The sequence below is a fragment of the Phascolarctos cinereus genome, unplaced genomic scaffold (genome assembly GCF_003287225.1).
Source record: "Phascolarctos cinereus isolate Bilbo 61053 unplaced genomic scaffold, phaCin_HiC Scaffold_5;HRSCAF=322, whole genome shotgun sequence".
Classification (NCBI taxonomy): Eukaryota; Metazoa; Chordata; class Mammalia; order Diprotodontia; family Phascolarctidae; genus Phascolarctos; species Phascolarctos cinereus.
The window spans coordinates 110514769-110532236 of NW_027555958.1; the positions used below are offsets into that span (position 1 = coordinate 110514769).

Consider the following 17468-nt stretch of genomic DNA (forward strand, 5'->3'; position numbering starts at 1 on the left):
AGATGAATGAGCTGACTAAGGTAGCCAAGCAAGAGGACCTCCTTTAGCAATCTACTGGTCTATATATATCATCCAGAAACTGTTGCTCATGCATGCAATATGAAAGGGTACCCTGTCTTCATAAAATTAAAATTTTTATTTTTATTCAAAATTTACAAAATTAAGTATAAAATAAACTCAAACTTTCAAATGTTTTTGTAAGTTTGTAATATTTATATTTTTGAAGTTATTAAAGTTAAAAACTACACTAAGACTTTTAGGACACCCTTTACATAGATTTTCAAAAGAAAGAGACTATACTGATATAAAGATAGCAACATATTTTTAAAAATCTTCACAGACTCCTAGTTAACAATCTATGGTATAGACTATGGCTTTGACATCTTTTGTTTTCTTGATACTGAGTCATATATTAGACTTTTTTCTACAATCACTTTTGCAGTGAAGTCAGTGGATTTTTAAAGTATATGTTGTTTTACTTTGGAGAACTCGGTAGAGTCACATTCTCTATAATACTCATGCATTATGTTAATATGTAAAAAATGTTTTAACAACCAAAGCACAGCCTCTTATTATTGAGAAGACCAAATCTTCTAGGTAGCCAAATACAGGGAGATAGACCCAAGGGGCTAAGGGAACAACTCTATCTATTTTTTGCTACTAAAGCTATGCAGATACTATTAGAAAGAATAAAACCAGCTCCACCACTAGACAATGTACATTCTGGCCATTACAATTTGAATGGTTAATACACATACACAACAGAGTTAAAGAACAGAAATGGAAATGAAGACTAAAGTATTGTATCAAGGGAGAACTGCAGAGGGAATTTAAGCAGATAAATAAATTAGTAATACTTTGAAAAGTCAGAACAATTACTTCTGAAAATTCTGTTCACTTAACAAACTATGCATTTAGCTTATCCTCATGCCACAATTAGAAGCTTGTTCACTAAAGCTATTACTCCTATCCTGCATAGAAAGGATCATCAGGGAATTTATGAGTTAGAATTCAGCTACTAAAACCTTGCCCAATTCCAGCCATATGGAACCAGGCAAGGTTTTGTAGCTGAATTCTAACTCTTGCTTAATTTCTTCCAGGAATTCTAATTGAATCTATATACATGCTATGCTTTTTTCTAGGCTTTGCTCGTATATGAATTAAAGTTCTTCCCCCCCCCCCCCCGTTTGTGTCTTGGGCATCCCTGTTATTATAATAGCTCTTTCTGGTGGCATTTCTTTTTTTGTTTGTTCATTCTTCCAGCCCTACGTTCCAGTTTGGGATGTTGTATAAGAGCCAGACCTCTCTGTGTCTCTGTGTCTCTGCCTGCCTGCCTGTCTGTCTGTCTCTAATATACACAGAGCAAGCCATTCGATAGTCAAGTGTTGAAGATTTAGTAGTATTTTGTGTATGCAGCCCCTTTGGTCCAAACAAGAGAATATCAAGAGAAAAGGAGAGGGCTTTCTCTTTTCTCTATCGCTCTCCCCTACCATCAGCCATGTCAAATATGCTACTAGACCAGTAGAAAATAATGCATTCAGCCAGAAGCAGAGATACACATTCACGGATGGACATAGAAATAGAAAGATGGTCACCTAAGGGAGGAAGAAGCTTCAAGGAGTATGACCCTTCCCCATGAAGTAGAGAAGAGTGACTTCACGGACACTGTGTATAATTGCAGAAGAACGCACCCATGTTTTTAGGGGGATGTTTTGTACCAACGACTCTTATATATCTTAGTATGTGTTTGCTAAAAGTTAATCAAGACTACTGGCTGATTGCTAATGGGAAGTGCACTGGCGAGGGTTTGTGAGCTATGATAACAGGAGCAGCCACTGACAGGGTTACCGCTAGAATCTTGAGGCAGCAGCCATACTTTGGAGTTCCAACTCATTATTGGGAGTGAGATTTGGGGATGTAGACCCAGATGGGGTGTTATACTTGCTATGTAACAGGTGCTGTGATAAGCATTGAGTACAAAGAAAAAGTAAACATAGTACCTGCCCTCAAGGAGCTTACATTGTAATGGAGGAGATGACATGTACAAAAAGACAGATATAGAATACATGGAAAATAACCGTAGAGAGGAAGGTACTAGCAGCCAAAGGAAAGGTATCCTGTAGAAGGTGGCATTTCAGTTGAATCTTGAAAGAAAACAGAAATTTAAGAGGTGGAGGTGAGGAAAGAGAACACAGCAGGTATAGGGGAAAACCAGTAGTTCAAAGGCATGTAGGCAGGAGATGGAGCATTGTGTATAAAAAATAGCAAATAGGCCAATGTGGCTGAACTTCAAAGTACTTTGAGGAGAAGAAGGCAGGTACAAGGAGCAAAGCTGAGAAAAGATCAAGTTATAAAGAAAGATAGGTGATAAATGGTCAAACCTATGCTTCAGGAATATCATTTTGTCATCACAAATTGCCTGCCCAGTCCAGCAGTCACAAAGATACAGTCTCTTCCATCCATTGGCTATGTAACATTTAGAAATGTCTTTGGCTAGGTGGGCTCTATGTAGAAACATCATTAAGTCTGAGCCCACTGTCCCCAGGGACTGAAGTGGTTTGGAGGAAAGTGTGCTCCCAGGTGTTAAAAGTTTGCATTTCTGTTCTTGCTATATCTTTGAAGTAAATGTCCCTTTGTAAAAGTTAATTGGTGTTAATTGATTAAATGGAACTAGGGCACTAATCATCGGTGGCTAAAAATGGAGAGGAGGGAGCAAAAGCCAATAACTCATTGCCCCTTTGGGATCCCCCTAGAACCCTGCATTGGGGGGGGGCGGGGAGAGTGTTATAACTGGCCTCCCTCTGAAAGAATGAGTCCGGAGAATCTCAATACAGGAAATGATTTGAGATCCAACCCAGCTTCATTCATTCATAAAGCAATTATAGTTCTAGACAGCAGACTCTAAAAGATACGACTTAATTTCCCAGTATAACTAATGGGCTTCCTGTTTGATTCTCAAATATTACTACACAGATAACGTTATTGTTCTAGAGAAAATGTCAGTATTTGAGGTATCTCTTCAAAACAAAATCACAACTCAGCTTTGCTCTTTATAAAATAAAGACCAAACAGAAACTTTATTTTTAAATAAATTTTTTATATTGATAGTTTTTGTTTTTTATATCATCTGAATTTCTGTCAGTATCCTTCCCTCTCCCTCTCAGACAGCCATTCCATATAACACACACTATTTTTTAAGAAAAGAAAAAGAGGAAGAATGAGAAAAAAAATCAGCAAAACCCATTCAATACATTTAAGGAAACTGAAAATGTTTGCAATGATCCATGCCCAATGATCTCCCACCTCTGCAAGAGTAGGGGTAGGAGAAAAAGAGACTTTATTTTTAAGTTTTTACATTGAACTTAACAAATATCAAATCCACATGCATGACAGAACCAAAAAAAAAAGAGGATTGTACATGAAACTTCAGATCTCTATTATGCATAGCTTGATTTTCTTTTAAAATATATAAGTTCAACTTGTAGCTTTCAGAGCTATATCCTCAGCTGTGTTTCTTTCTGGCTTTCCTTCCCACAGACACTCTAAATATGCTACTTAGGGTTAGCTCTATTGGTAGATCTATTTAGGAATTAGAGCACACCCTACCAAGCAAAAGATAGTACTGAGAGCATTAGCTTTCCCCAATACAATTCATGGCCTATGTCTCTGCTTATACTACCAACTGACAACAATACTGATTTACAATTATTTCTGAAAACCATTGAGACATTTGCTGGCAGACTGGAAGACAGAACACAAATCCATCTTCTATCAATTCACAACTAACATCCATTTTAAAAACTTGGAGGTTCAATTATTGTTTGAATTAATTTGCATCTAAATAAGCTCAATTTGTATTTAGTAGTACAAATAATAGTGTTAAATAATGATATGAATATAAATATAGTGATATAAGTCACTAAAAACTAGAATTAAAAACTAAATTAAATTCTTAACAAATGCTGTTTACATGGAGGAAACAAATAGTTATGAATTCAAGGCAACTAGATAATGCAGTGATTAGACCTAGAGTCAGAGGACCTAAATCTCAATCCCACCTTAACCACACATTAGTTGTATGACACTGGGCTAGTGACTTAACCCCTTTTGCCTCAGTTCCTTATCTGTAAAATGGGGATCAAAATAGCACCCACTACAAGATAATAGAGAGAGTCCTGGGTGAAATTTAAAGTACTACCTAAATCCTAGCTGTTATTAAAAAAAAAATCCAGGAGACTGTAGGCTCTTAAAGGGCAGGGGCTGTCTTTTTTTTTTTTCCTCTTTGTAGCCTTAGCATCCTACATAGAACCTTGCACAAAATAACCTCTTAAATATCTGTTGTTCAAATAAACCTTGTGTTCCTCAAATACTCTGGTAGGACAATATAACCACTTCTCCCTCTAGTGTGCTACCTGTAAATAGCAAGCAACACAAGAATCAGCACAGAGATTTTGTAATCTAGTCATTTAAAAATGGTTATTTAAGATATTAAAGGAACAAACAGTTTATAAGTAACAGTACTTTGTACTGCCACAGGGAATAAAACATTTCTAGACTATGAATATTAAAACTTGAGAGTATCTACAATGGAAAAATCAATCAATACACAATTATTAAGAACTACTATGTGCCTACTATACTAAGCACTAGAGATACCAAAAAAAAAAAAAGGCAAAAGATAGTCTCTGTGCTTAAGGACTTCACAGTCTAATGGGGGAAACAACATGCAAACTTTTTAATTTTTTTATTTGTATCTCCTGGGCTTAGTTAGCACAGTGCCTGCCACATAGTTGGTGCTTAATAAATTTTAATTTTATTGTATTGTATTGAAAACAACTATGCACAGACAATCTATATGTAGGATAAATTGGAGATAATCAATAGAAGGGAGGAACTTATATTAAATAAAGAAAAATTTAAAATAATCGAAATTGCAAGAATGCCCTTCAATTGGTGAATTGCTAAACAACTTGTGGTATATGATTGTGATGGAATACTACTGTGCTATAAGAAATGAAGAGTTGGTTGATTTTAGAAAAACATAGAAAGACTTGCATGAAATAATGAAGAATGAAATGAGCAGAACCAAGAGAATATTGTATACAGTAACAACAATATTGTTTGAAGAATAGTTGTGAACAACCAAGTTATTCTGAGTATTATGGATACTGAAATCAATTACAAAAGACCTATGAAGGAAGATGCTTCCATTTCTAGAGAAAAATCCGGTAAATAGAAGTATTCATAGTATGGTTTTCTATGTGTGTGTGTATATGTGTGTGTGTGTGTGTGTGTGTGTGAGTGTGAAATTGTGGTCTCTAGTGGGGGGAGTGGGGAGGGAGGGAGAGAAGGATACAGTTTGGAACTTAAAATGTAACAAAAAAAATTTGATTTAATATAAAAAAAACAAAAATGAGGGAAAATATGGTGCAGTATGGATATATTTATCACCATATAGCAATGTCTATAAGAGAGAAAATAAGAACAGCCAGTCTGAAACAAAGAGCTTTTCACAATGCAAATAAGCCATAGGAAAGGAGTTTTTATGCTAACTATATATTATACATTATATACTTGAGTTATGCTTGAATATGTACAGCAAAAATTTAAAAAAGTTTAAAAAATCAACTCATGAAAAATCAAGACACTAAGAGGAAAGAAGGGAAATGTGTATAAATATAAAGTTGAATGTAGTCAGAATCACATTAATAGCAACATTTGTAGTGTTGTTGAGAAAGCTTTTACTAAAAATATCCCAAAATTCAGAGTCATGTTCCAAATGGAACTTTTGCAGCACTTAAATAGCTGAGTTCTGGTAAATCCTACCTGTCAGACCCATCCAGCAATTCTGCATAGCCCAAGGAAAAATCTGTCTGGATTTTGCAGTACTGTCACAAAACTGATCATTTTTGTTTTGCGAAAGAACTGAAGTTTTGCACCTACCTGTAAAGGGAGGGAGGGGTGTGAGGGAGAAGAGGCAACAGGCAAGTCTACTGACAAGCTGTTGAGAACTAGAACTAAAATATATATTATCTTCTGGGGTTCTGTGTCTTACTTTTGCGGCTAGCCTGGAATGGTTTGGGAGAATTTCCATATCAGACTAGCACATTGCAAAACAGCCTCTAGAAACTTCTCATTTCCTGAAGCCATAAATTACAGTTTAGACATTTTTTTTAAAAGAAAATTACTTCAGTAGTTTTAACTAAAGCATATGAAGACTAATTTCTAAAATCAATTCCATGTAAGCTTGTCGTTTGGAAAAAATTGCCTGAGTTCTAGTTATGCTTCTAATTTCTTTTTTTATGCTTCTAATTTCAAAACTCCATCTATCTATCTATCTGTCTATCTATCTATCTATCTATCTATCTATCTATCTATCTATCTATCTATCTATCCATCTATCCTGTCTATCCTTCTACAGCCAATCCTCAACTTTTGCAGGGGTAACAGTCTTAGAAAATGTTGTAAAAATTCAAAAATACAAATGTTGACACATTGAAACTATGGGACATAGGGGATTGGGTTCTTGTGACCACCAAAAACTGTAGTCTTGCACTAGAGATTTCTGAAAATACACTTTTCTGCTTACAATTCTTTATAGCAAAACATTAGTTCTGGTATTATGCACTTTTCCTAACATAATAACCATGAAATAATCCATAAAATGCAGTACATAAAATAAAATTGGTAACACGCAAAACATTTTTTCTCACTAATATTTCCCCAGAATTCTGTGACCTTTTGTGCTAAACATCTCAATTAAAAAAACACTGATTTCAGACACTATATACTTTTCATAATATCTGAAATCCATAGTACCATAAATACTATACAGCAAATAAAATTCTTAAAACTAAAACATTTTTTAACCTGAGTCTTATCTTCCACTGTGTCAGCTAGTAGTATGAGAGTGTTGTACTGTATACTATACAGTTATCCCTCCCATGTCATGGCGATTAGGGACGTGGCACTCCTGTGATCTGGAAAATCTGCATAAAAATTTTTGGCCCTCTCTTCATACCAGAGAAGAACTCTGAATTATTATAGTATTAATAGATAAAATATGTTGATATTATACAATACTATATATATATATATATATATATATATATATATATATACACACACATATTATGCATTTCTGAGTCTCTAAACTTTTTCTATATTGTCTACTGGCCTTCATGTGTCATCTGCAGCTTTTGCAAAACTCCCAAAAAATTTCCATGTAATTTCTTTTGCCAACTCATGATATATTGAAACCATGATGGGGAAGGTCACAGTGTAGAAGGGATAACTGTACTGCTTTAAACCTCTCTACATTGGCCACCTTGCAGGGACTTTAGTCGTTGTTGTCCAAAGATCCAATATATTCATTCATCCATCTATGGATTTGGGGGTTTTGGGGGTAGTACAATATAGGGAAAAGAACACTGCCATTTACCTACTGTGTAACCCTGAGCAGGTCACTTAAACTCTGTCCACCTCAGTTTTCTCATATGTCAAATGGTGATAATAATTCTTGCACTGCCTATAATTCTTAATACAGAGTCTGGCATACAGTAAGTATTTAACAGGTGTATTTTCATTCATTCATTTTGTTCAAACCTATGTCACAAGGATATTACAAAGAAAGAACTTTGAAAATTTTAATGTACTGTATAAATACTAGTTATCATCAAAAGGAGGAGGGAAATGCAAGGCAAAGGGCATCATTTCCACTCTTCCCCCTCCAGTGTTGCTAATTGTCATGTTGAGACTTATTGACATTTCAAAGCAATTTGCATGGCCAGGAACTAGCTACCTGGCCCTTGAAATGAGGACATTGAAAGGAAATTGATTTGCTCTAACCCAACTAGGAATGGAGAACATAGCCAATTAAAAAAAAAAAAGCCCTCTGAGTAAACTGTTTTTTTTTCTTCTATCAGATAGGTGTGGTAAATCCTCATTGACGAGACAGCTGAAAAATTATCCCCCCACCCTTTTCTTTTCCCACTGGCTTGGCATAGTGCTTGGAACAGTGAGTACTTAAAAAGATGCTACTTGATTATCTGACTAATTAGCTCCACTCCCCTCCCTCTGTATTGGCCATGGGAAGAGGAAGCCATAGTAACAGAGTTTGTCAAAGAAGCATCCAAGAGAACTTTCGTGGTGGAGTAGAGTGACAGTAAAATATAATAGAGATGTAACTGTGAGACACATCACAACCATCTCTAAGATTCCCTTCCAGCCCCACATCTGATCATCATAGGTAAGGAAATAACTTTGCCATTCGCACTTCATTTATCTTATCAGCTCCAAAACTTTCTAGTACAAAGCCATTGATTAAATATGATCAGAGTAGGTTTTAATATAAAGGGGGGAAACTTTCCTAACAACTAAAGGTGTTGAAAAACCTTCTTCTTGGCTTCTTTGGAAAGCAATCGGTTCTTCGTCACTAAAAGTCTTACTTAAAGCTCTATGACCACTTATATATGCTGCAGAGAGGATTCTTGTTCTGGTACAGGTTGATCAAGATGACCTGTAAGGTCTCTTCCAGGTCTGTAATTCTATGATTCTGTGATCATAAGATAAAACTGGGCATTCAGAAGAGGTGAAAACCACAGCTGAGGGGTCAAAAGAAATAAAAATGTAGAACTGAAACCATATGTCCTTTGTCCTGGTCAAGAGAGGTCATTTCAGTTGAATTGCCTCATAGCCTATGGGGAATTTCTGCAGTTACCCTAAGGACTTAGGTAGATCAACCAATTAATGCTGATGTCACAGTCATAAGTTCTGGTCCTGGAGGATATTGCTGCTGTTAACACTGCTCAACTGGACTTTAAGACAGTCTGTGTTGAAAAAAGTGAAACCTTTGGTAGAACTTATTTGAATGTCAGCTGTATTATTTCTAAGGTTTCACTGAATTAACACACTTTTACCATTTGACTCGTAAAGATTTACCATCTAGAGGAATTGAAATTTAAGAAGTCTGCTTGAATTTAGAGAGGATGATAGAGCAAGAGTGGTACAGTAAATATTTTAACTGGCACAACTGTCCACTTATTTAAGCAAAATAAGGTCACCTATGTGCCTGGATATGGAAATATAATGAGCAAAAATCAGGTCACAGTAGCAAAATCTGATGGTAGCTTGCAGGTTATCAATACAAGGAACATTTTCACTGCCACAGATTCAAAAATTTCTTCCTTCCCTATGCTCATGACTGGTAAAGCTAACAGCTGTATTATCTAGAAGGTACTTTATCCTTTAAAAAAAAGTTCCAGAAAAGATGTTGTCATTGGTGTGGAAATTCATTCATTTTGGCAATGACTTAGTGCAGGTGTGATTGTAATTGAGTTCTTGAGTCATGTTGACGGCATGGGAATTGACATGAAGAGTTCTAAAAGTTTTCAGTAAATCCTTCAAAAACATGGATTTAAGTTTAAGCTAAATACCAAAGTTACTAGGGCTACTAAGGAATCAGAAGGAAAATTGATATAGATGTTGAAGGTGTTTCTGGTAGAAAAGCTGAAGTTATTCATTTGTGAATTTTTTTCTGTTTGCTTTGGCTGATGATCCTTCACCAAAATTTGGGACTGGAAGAACTTGGAATTGACCTGGATCTCAAAGATTGTGTCCTAAGCAATGCTAGATTCCAATCCAAAGTTCTAAATATATCTACACTATTGGAGTTTATAATTGCTGACCTCAGAATAGTTCACAAAGCAGAAGATGAGGGCTTTACCTATGTTGAAGGGACAGCTAGTGGTGCTGAACACATTGGCTAAAATCATGTGCTATCCATAATCTAGACACATCTTGAAGTTGGATGGGTTGGTAAATCAGAAGAACAATGGAAAGATGAATGTATTGAGTACAAGGTAGAAAGTTTCCTTTTGCAGCCAATAGCAGAGCTAAAACTAATTCTGACTGGAAAGATCCTTGGTCAGAATACCGGGAGCACATATTCTAGGGGCAGGTGCTGGACAAATGATCAATGAAGCTACACTTGCTTTGGAGTATAAAGAGCATCCTGTGATGCTATTGGAGTCAGTCATGCCCATCCAACTGTATCAAAAGCTTTCATTGAAGCAAACTTAACTACATCTTTTGGCAAAGGAAACAACACTTAAAGTGAAATGTCATCTGCTTATACATCCATATCTACTGCCTGAAAGATTTTGTGGAAGATGTTTAATGTAAAAGGCTTCTAATGTAGAAGGCTCACAGCTTTAAGAATTTCTAGGACTGAATTAAGTAATGTTTTTGTTCAGGCAAATATTTAACAATAGGTTTAAAAAATTAAAATTAGAGGACTATGCTAATGTTTCCATTTCAAATTTATTTCAAATGTCGCTAATTTTTTTTGCCTAAGATTTGTATTCCTTTTGTAAACCCTCTCTTATGGCAGTATAACAAAGAGCTAAAAAGATTCCTATGTATTGTTTCCTCCAAACATAATCAAGAGCTTTCTTATGAAGTTATGAGACAAATTATATTTGAAGTATGCATGATATAAAATTTATGTGGGCTATACAGCAAAGTAGATTTTCCACATTTCATAGGTTAGTTATGTTGTCTAGATAATTCTGGTGATGTAGACAACAAAACCAGATAATGAGGACTTTTTAGCCCTCATGTGAGGCATGAATTATCTATTCAGACTATCTACATTAATCACACTAACCAGTTAGTTGGCATGAGGTTCAGAGTAACAGAAAAGGTATATCAGAAACAGAATAAAAATGAGACGTCATACCCAGAAAGGAAAAGAAGTTAGTCCAGGGAAGAGCTAAGGAACAAAGTGGAATATAAGAGAAAAGGTATAGAAATGAGAAAAGAATTCTGCAGAAACAATAAAGAGCCACAAAGTAAATTCTAAGAAACAGTAGAGCCTGGGGTCAAGTGTTGAAAAGACACACAAAGCCATGGAACAGGAATGAGCGCTATTGGTGAGTACTTTGACTTCGAGAATGAATGCATAATCAAGTGTTTATTAAGCATTGACTAAGCTGGGCACTGTGCTAAGTGCAAGATATATAAATATAAAAAGCAAAGCAGTCCCTGTCCTCATGGAGTTTCCACTCTACTGAGGAAAGGAGAACAAAATGCATTCAGACAAGTCACTAAAAGAGACATAAACAAAGTAAAAACAAAGCAATTTTGGGAGTAGGATGTGCTGATAAGCAAAGAAATTAAGTGGGAAATGGCAGCTGAGCTGAACCATGAAAGGAACTAGGGGTGCAAGAGGCAGTGAGACAAGTGAAAAACCCAAGAGACAGAGTTCCTGAATAATTAATAATCAATTTATTAATGACTAACTGATAATTAATAAATTGACTGTCAGTGGTTTCTCTTGGTAACCAAAGACCCCCAATGGAGACACTGAATGCCTTAATCTACTTTTAGAAAAAGGGGTGTCTCTGACATGAGTTAAAAGTCTTCAGCTTCTCCTGCTGAGAACATGGCTTTATCATGAGACTTAGTTACCTCCAGTTAGCTAGATAAAGGAATCTACCTGCCCCACTCTGGTTGGTTTTCTCCTTCATGAGCTGGGTTACCCACAATTCCAATGGAGGGGTTTAAGGGATAGATTTAATGCTTTGGCTCTGGAATTCACCTAGATCAGTGGTAGGGAACCTGTGGCCTCAAGGCCATATGTGGCCCTCTAGGTCCTCAAGTCCATCCCTTTGACTGAATCCAAATTTCACAGAACAAATCTGGCACCCACATGTAGTCTCAAGGCCGCAGGTTCCCAAACCTAGATTAAATTCTGTTTACACTCTAAGCAGAAGGTCTCCTAGTTAGCTGGGGTCCCATCCAAGATCAAGGGGCATGTTCCCTGGAGGATTTGGGCAATCCTGTCTATCAGCCTTGTCCTTCAGAGACTGGCTAACTAACCAATAGGGGCTGGTCCCTGAATGAGGAAGTAAGGAGAAAATGCCTTAATCCTAATTTAATAATTAGTTATTAAGATGTTAAAAATAGCAATTTTTCCTCAGCAGACATAAGGAGGAAGAGTATTACAGGCATGAGGGACAACCCATGCAAAGGCTCAGGGGAAAGAGAGAAAATATCCTGCACGGGAATCAAAAAGTCCATTTGAAAGGCCATGTAGAGTGCTCTGTGGGGTCTGTTAAACTATGATTGCTGCAGTTCATTACACAATGTCTGGTTTGTGGCTTCTGCGACCTTTCTTATGGTGTATCTAAGATAGGTTTGCTTCTTTGAATTTTGTAACTTCAAGAATGTTTTTTCTCCAAAGAATGAAAAGAAAGCCATCATGTTATTGCAGATTTGGAGCTGGAAGGGCCTTTAAAGACCATAAAGTCCAACCCTCTCATTTTACAGATGAGGAAGCTAAGGCTCAGAGAGGTTGCCTCTGTCAGGGTCACAAAGCTGTTAAGTAGAATTCGAACTTAGATCTTCCTGACTCAAAGTCTGAGCTCAATTCAGGGTGATACCTAGCTTCTATATTGTTTGCTTGAAAATACACATATGCAGATACACACCACTATGTGGCTCTGTTTATAATTGAGGTCTTTTCCTCCATGTTAGGATCTTGGTATACTGGAGGTTTATTCTTGCTTTCTTATAGAACCTGAACTTGTGTACATACATAGAATCTCAAGATGAGAAGCTCTGAGCAGTTTGATCAGAAAGTCCTTGGTCCTCAGGCCATTTTTTAACCAGAAAGTTAGAAACAAGACTCTCTGTGAAGACTCATCCCCATGTTAATTGGCTACTATTCTGTACACCTGTGTTGCTTTAATTCTTAATTTTTTTCTAACTCACCCCTAAAACCAGTTGAATTCTCTTCCTGTCTCCCTCGTAATAATTTCATAGAAAAGTGTCCATCTGGGCCCAGATTGCCCTTAGGATCATAGATAAGATTTCTTATCCCTCTTGTTAGCCTTGAACAGATTGGGATGGGGGTGTGAAACAGGAAGGGAAGAAGAGACACGTTCCTATTCCATACTTTTCATCACCCTCAACAAATACAGCATGCAAAGTTCCCAAAGGATAGTCAAATCAAGTCAACAAGCATTTATTAAGTACTGACTATGTGCCAGGCACTGTGTATACAGGTACTGTGCTTGTAGCACCTGCTATGTGCCAGGCATTTGGAATATAAAGAAAGGCAAAAACATAGTGCCAGTCCTCAATCATAACAGCACGGTTAGGAAAAGGAATAGAGAACATCCAGGAGAAGGATGTGGTCAAATACTTCAGAGAGGACTGTGACTTGTGAGTCGGGGCAGCTCCGCTGACCAGCAGCGAAGTCTGCGAAAGGGTTGTTGACCGGAGACTGCAAGGCAAATACGAAAGAGACAGAACTCCAAGCGTGATGGAAAACGGACTCAACTTTATTAGAGCACAGCGGGCAGTTTTATATCTTTGACTCATGGGAACATACCCCAATGTAACAGCGTACAAAGCAACAAAGTTTACATATCTTTACCGACAGGCAACACCGAGAATTCTTCTCATACTAATACCAAAGTATCAACGAGCACATCTCTTTGCAACATTCTCCTGGCTGTGTCCTTCTCCCGTGCTGTTCCAGTGAAAACACCACGTACTTCTTGTTCCCGGAATGTCCAATACTTGATACATAAGCTAGCAATACTTGATACATGTTTGTGCTAGAGCTAGCAACATATGGTTGAGCTTGCCTAGCTGCCCTTCTTTCTGGGGAGTGGAGAACTGATCCAGGCCAAGGAGCAAGCTCCTCACCTGAGAGGGCTTATATAGCCATCAGGGTCAGAGTCCTACTCACTTGTGGTCCTCTACAGAGGACAAGAAGGATGAGACCTTAAAAATGGTTATTGGATTTAGCAATTTAATGATCATTGATAATTCTGAAGGAACCAATCAAGCAGTGAGATTGGAATCAAGACTGCAAGGAATTTAGAAGTGATAGGAGAAGAAAAAGTAGAGGAACTTGGCCATAATATAGAAGATAGATATAGATTATAAGACGACAGCTTAAGTTAGGTAAAGGTTTTTATTAAAGACAGGGGAGACATGGGCATGCTTGTGGTAGCAAGGAAGAAGCCAGCGGATAAAGAGAGAGACTGAATATCAGTTATTTTAATAATATTAGCTAATTGTTATTAATTAATTCTATTATGATTTATTATTATAAAAAATATCATTTTAATTACTAGCTGTTATTAACTAATTATAATATAAATAAATTAGTTAAATGTTAGTTGATATAATAGTGGGTAAAGAGTTACTAGTTAAGTATAGGTTTTTATCAAAGACAGTGGAGATAAAGACATTTGCAAAGGACTCATGATGAAAAATGTTATCCACCTCTAGAGAAAAAAATGATGGAGTGTGAATGCACATCAAAACATACTCTTTTTCACTTTCTTTATTTTTTTAATGGATTTTTTGGCCTGCATTTTCTTTCACAATATGACTAATATGGAAATATGATTTGCATGATTGTACGCGTATAACCTATGTCAAATCGATTGTTGTCTCAAGGAGGGAAGGGAGGAAAAGAAAGGGGGAGAATTTGGAATTAAATTTTTTAAAAGAATTTAAAAATTGTTTTTATCTATAATTGCAAAAAAAAAAGATAGGGGAGATATGGATATGTTTGTAGGTGGCAAGGATGGAACCACAGAGATTGAATATTAGCACTTCAGAAGGAATGATCAAAAGGAGAAGCTCCTCAAGGAGATGAGAATAGACGAGATTAAAGGCACAGGGGAGTTAGCTTGGGCAAGGAGAAAGGCCTTTTCTTCTGAGAGTGGACCAAAGGAGGAGAGAAATAATGTTGACAAAATTCAATACACAGAATAAAGAGGAGATGAAGCTCAAGATGGATGGCCTCAATTTCCTTGGTGAAGTATGAAACAAATACTGTGCTGAGTACTTTGTGGCAGGGAGTGATGCAGGTATTATGAGAAGGGAAGAGAAGGTTTGGAACAGAAGCCATGGAGAAAGAGATAATCAGTCATGGAACAATAAAAAAAAATTAGTGTGGAATGATGAGGGCCCAGCCGAAAATTAGACAGCAGCAATCTGTAGTAGGGCCCCATGGGGGCAGCTAGGTGGCACAAGTGATCTCTCACAGATAGACCCCAGCCCTGGAGACAGGAAGACTCATTTCAGGAGTTCAAATCTGGCCTCAGATATTTACTGGCTATATGACCCTGGGCAAGTCACTTAATCCTGTTTGCCTCAGTTTCTTATCTGTAAAATGAGCTGGAGAAGGAAGTGGCAAACCACTCCAGTATCTTTGCCAAGAAAACCCCAAATGGGGTCAAGAAGAGTAGGAGAAAATTGTAGCGAGCCTGGGCAACTATGGTTATATGAGTTCCTCCTTTAGGAGGTTCAGCATCCCTGCATAGTATCAGAAAAGACAAATAATATAGGTAATCTAGGTTTGGGGACTGAAAATGGATAAGCAGAGATATGACAAGAAGGTACAGCAAGATGGAAAGAGTAGGGAAACATATGCAAGTAACAAGAAGGTAGTGTTTGCATTAAGAATTTCTTAACTTTCGAGTTTGAATTTTAGGATTCAAACACCTTTGGTCCATGATACAGCTCTAATACCATATTTTACTATTTAACATCCCCATATGTTTGGAGAATTAGGAACCACAAAAGCCGAGTATTTTCAGCCGAAGACAGTAGGAATAACATGAAAATGGACTATTTAATCATTTGTCTATCTTATGAAGCTGTTTATCCATCTAGAAAAGCCTCTGCCATGGTCACCATCTAAAAGTGAAGATTATGAGTAGTAATAATTTTTATTCATTTTCTTTCAAAATGGAGGTTGAGGGCATATGAATGTAGAAAGTAAACAAGTAAATACTATAGGTCAAATCTGAATCTTTTTGTGGCTTCAAAAGAAAACAGCAACCGTTGAAAATAAACTTTCATTTTCTTGAAAACCACATCCAGAGCCTTCCTGTGTTGCCTTCAAAATGACTGCAACTCTCCTTGCTACAATTAAGTCTATAATGTTACTTATGAATACCCAATTAAAAGAACTCTAAAAATTGTTAACTAAGACAGAAAAGCAACAGACAATGGGCACGTATAACTCAAGATCCTTTGAAGCTTAACTCAGGACTGAGTATGCATAAGATAAAATAACAGGTTGCTGGCTTTTTGTTTTTCTCTCTCTCTCTTCCATTTCTCCTTCCTCTCTCTGTTTCTCTCTCTGTCTCTCTCTCTCCCCCAACCCCCAAAGAAAATTATATACTGAAGTATTTGTGTTGTACTTCACTGTTGTTAATGAGGTATAACTGATGTCCAATATCATTGTTCTTTGTATAAAAATTAAAATTCTCCCAAATATTCTAACCACTAGTCCCTTTTCAAGCAACACCTGTTTCTTTTTTTCGATCTGCATTGATTTTAAGTTTTTACAAACCTGTGGTTTCTAATCTTTTTTAAAGTAAATTTTTGTTGTTATCTTTTGTTTCTATATCACCTAAATTTCCTCCTGTATCCCTTTCCCTCCTCCCAGATGGCCATCTCATATAATAAAGAATATTGTTTCTAATATGGATCACCATCCGTGTATGTGAATGAAAACACTAAGCATACACAACAGTACTTTCTTTGGAGCACCTCAATCACTCAAAAATGCATTTATTAAGTACTTATATGCCAGGCATTATTACAGTGTTACAGAATTACAGATTACACAAAGAACTCAGAGGTTTACCCTTCATCTAATTCATCTCTGAAAAAGAACTCCCTTCAACATCCTTGACAAGGACTCATCCATTTGTCCTTTCACTGTGGTAAAAGACCCATTCTTTGGACCCTGGTACTGTTTGTGACTTTGCCCTTTGGACTCATATTCTACCCAAAACCTCTACTCAAAAATCATCTCCCCTTTTCTGAAACCTACTGGAGGCCGCACTATTGTTTCCCATCATTACCTGTCACTCAATAGTCATTGAGCACTTATTATGCACACAGAATTTTGTTTGAATCTAGGTATCACCACCAGCAATACAAGACTAAAGGCTCCCAATGGATTCTACCAGATAAATGGCAGCAGCACCATTGACTGAGGCTTTTACTAAAATTTTTTGTACTTTTTGCTAAAATGAAAAAAAGCAGAAACCCAAACCAAGGCCAGTGTGTCATTTGGGAGCTTGTGGAGTAAAACACATCAAGCATCTGACCAAACTGAGAGAGTCTACCAAATCACAGGCTCTCAGATTTGGAAGGGATTTCAAAAGTCATCCAAACTAGTCTGTATCTGAACCAGAATCCTATCTACCCATAAATGGGAAGTGGTCCTCTACTCTCTGCATGAAGAATTCCAGTGAAGAGATACCATTGTCTCCTAAGGCAACCACTCTACTTTGGGACAGCTTTTACTGTGAGGAAGTTTCTCTTTACAGCAGAGGTTCTTAACTGACTTTGGGTTATGTGCCCCTTTTGCAATCTGGTGAAGCCTAAGGGGCCCTTCTCAGAATGTTTTTAAATGCATAAAA

The 17468-nt window shown here is 36.9% G+C and overlaps 1 protein-coding gene and 1 pseudogene across 3 annotated transcripts in view; one reads left to right on the forward strand and one right to left on the reverse strand.

The window, feature by feature from the left end:
• LOC110198262 (dihydrolipoyl dehydrogenase, mitochondrial pseudogene) overlaps positions 1-10112 on the forward strand; it is a 145546-nt pseudogene extending 135434 nt beyond the window's left edge.
• The window catches only part of PHACTR2 (phosphatase and actin regulator 2), a 353184-nt gene that overhangs the window by 303593 nt on the left and 32123 nt on the right, over positions 1-17468 (reverse strand). The window lies entirely within an intron of this gene.